Source organism: Gossypium hirsutum, chromosome D04 (assembly GCF_007990345.1).
Source record: "Gossypium hirsutum isolate 1008001.06 chromosome D04, Gossypium_hirsutum_v2.1, whole genome shotgun sequence".
NCBI classification, from domain to species: domain Eukaryota; kingdom Viridiplantae; phylum Streptophyta; class Magnoliopsida; order Malvales; family Malvaceae; genus Gossypium; species Gossypium hirsutum.
In genome coordinates this window covers 21,790,487-21,793,388 of record NC_053440.1, presented here as the reverse complement: position 1 = coordinate 21,793,388, position 2,902 = coordinate 21,790,487, and the positions used below count along the sequence as shown (strand labels likewise).

Below are 2,902 nucleotides of genomic sequence, written 5' to 3'. Positions count from 1 at the left end.
GCACGGTTTCGAAACAATCTCCGCTTGCAATCGTCTTCACATCGGAATAGAAAAGTTCCGACTAAGCGAACATAAAATAAAACTAAATAAAAACTATCTAAGTCGAGGTCTAAGTCTCCTCCCTCTCTAATCCGGTTATAACACTATTTATATAGGCATACATTAGGGTGTTAGGTGTCTAAAATGCCATTGGAGTGATTAGGGTTTAATTAGGGTACATAACCCTAAGTGGCCATCCAAATTTGGCTAAATATTTCCATTTTTGGTTGTGACGTCGAGGAACTCCTCATCGCAACATCACCGCTGAGATTTTCTTCCCATATCCGTCGTATTGTCGTGACGTAGGTACATTCCTTGTCAAGTTGTAGGCTGGATTTCAGCCTTGGCAACTTTATTTTTTGGTGTTGTTACATGAACCTCCCTCTATCGTGACACGGCCATCGTCCGTTGTGCTCCTCAACCTGAAATGGCATCCTACACACTCAAATGGCCTATTAGTCATTCCCGAGGCCCGAATTGGCCTTACGAGTTGTCAAAATACTAAAAGCTCCTTAAAAACGCTTATTTTGCAAATAATTAAATCTAAACTATGAAAGCTAGAAATGTAGTAAATAAACGTAAATCGCAGAAAAAATTTCGTTAAGTACTAAAACTACCACTACAATTAGCAGTAGGTCAAATACCCCCACAATTAAGTTGTTGCTTATCCTCAAGCAACACAATAAAAACACACAAAATACAAAAAGAAAAATAACTAACAGTGCTTGAGCATGTTGAATACCTAAGATTGACTGGGAACAATATAAATAAGACAATGTGACTAAACACGTAATTCTAGTACGATGTATAATTGACTTCCAATTTTTGATACTAAACACATTAATTCACTAGGTTACAAGATAAAAAATTCAAGAATATTAAGCATAATATTCCATCAAAACAGGCACACAAAATTTACATTTATGTTCGAAGGATACAAGTAGTCAGAAATGTCAATATTTAGTTTAATTTTCATCCATGAGTCGTATCACATAGGTCTATTGGACTTTTTAGCATGTAACGTTCTGTGGCTTAGGTTGGTTCGAAATTGAAGAACTGACTCTACAAAACGGGTTAAGCATGAAAATAGTTTGGCACATTATATTGACCGCGATTCTACCCTAACTATATCCTTTAGCTCACCACCTTATATCCACTTCTTTTGCCTTCATTTTCTCTCTATTTACTAAGGTGCAATATGGTATTCATGAGTACAATCATCTTAGCAAGTCTTTTGTGCAAAACTGAGTATTTTCTTACTTTGCTTTTGTTTGCTCGAAATTTTCTCACTTGGATTTGGCCTTTACAAAGATATTTTGCATTTTAATTTTCTTTATTCATGCACAATTTTGCAAGAATCTTGTGATTTAATTTTGATAGTGAATATACAAATTATAATTTATCTTGAATGCCGTGACTTGAGATTCTTGTGTACTTAGATGTATTTTAGGTTGATGCAGATGCTTATGAGTATTTTGTTTTGTACTTTCAGCGGATTCTTTAACAGTGGAGGCATTATTGGAACTCTTGGATGAGGATAGCTTGAGGAAAGACACTACCCTTCCTTCTTCAGAGTGGTAATCTGATCATATAGCACTGTTAGCTGAATTTCGGTTCCAGACAAGGCCTAGACGTTAACACTTTTAAGGTATGCTGTAATGCACCCTCAGTATATGCAAGAGTCTCGGTATGTATCTGTGCTGGGTTTAGTTGTATATGTAAAATAACAAGCGGCTACCTATTGTTTAGGTCATGAAGATGGCCAAGAAAATGACTCTTGAGAAGCAAATGGATGCAGATAAAAGGTATTTGTAAGAATGATAGGTCAAGCTCCCTGTGTTTTTGAGGTAAATTCTCTTTGATTGAGGGATCTTTGCTTTGATCTATCTGCTTTGTAATATGTCAACACCTTTGTTCCATAGAAAAATGATTACTTTTTTTTTGGGCAAATAAAAGTGTCCATCGGCTCAATATAATTTTAGTGAATTGTCCTTTGTACCTTAAAATTTCCTCTGCAAAGGAAGTGGTGGTTTAATTAGTGGCATGGCATGCCTTGCCTTCCCATCTTATCTTTAAAGCTTCATTTCGTTTTGCCTTCCCAAGAATAAAATATAATAAAATCAATTTCTTTTCTTATTCTTCTCGCCTGCAACTAAAATCTTCTTGTTTGCATCATGAATTTGGATAAATTGTTAAATAAAATCTTTCTGGTAAAATATTGTTTGTTGATTTTTCTCTTTACCTTATTCTCCTTTTATAATCTATTTGTCATTTCTTTTTTGGTTCCAAATTCCAACTTGTGTCCTTAGGACAATTAATAGGAACATCCAACAAAACGCCATATTTTTCATATGTTAATCACAATGTAGATACATTAGTTTAGTTTGATTGATTTGTTCAACAAAGAACTGGGCCTTCGTGATTGTTGAGATAGTTGACGAAACTTTACATTGCAATAAGGTTAAGAAGAATTCAACATTCACATGTGTCTAATTAATTAAATATAACTTTTACAAAGATAAATAATAAGAAATGAAGTAAAGAAAACCTAAGTGGTTATATTAATATATGTTGTATATTTCGGCATTATAATTGCGTTATACTAATTTATATTTTAGATAAAATTAATGGTATTTTCTAAGGAAAGAAATAACAAGCTCCTCCTAGATTAAAAAAACCAAAAAGGAAACACAATAGTATGCTCTTTTTGAGCAAAAGGATAGCTATTCTCAAGTTTTTAAGAAAAATAATAATTTTAAAAGAAATCAAATTTTAAGGAAACACAATACCGTGTTATTCCCTTAGTTCTCACTTTCAATTATTTTGAAACCTCCATGATGTATCTACCTAACCCTCAATATTA

General features: G+C 33.4%; 1 long non-coding RNA gene across 1 annotated transcript; it reads left to right on the top strand.

The window, feature by feature from the left end:
• The first annotated feature begins 1,431 nt into the window (after positions 1-1,431).
• On the top strand, positions 1,432-2,175 carry LOC107898469 (uncharacterized). The gene is made up of 2 exons (XR_001684414.2): positions 1,432-1,687; positions 1,789-2,175. It is a non-coding gene; the product is annotated as an uncharacterized lncRNA (long non-coding RNA).
• The last annotated feature ends 727 nt before the right edge of the window (positions 2,176-2,902 follow it).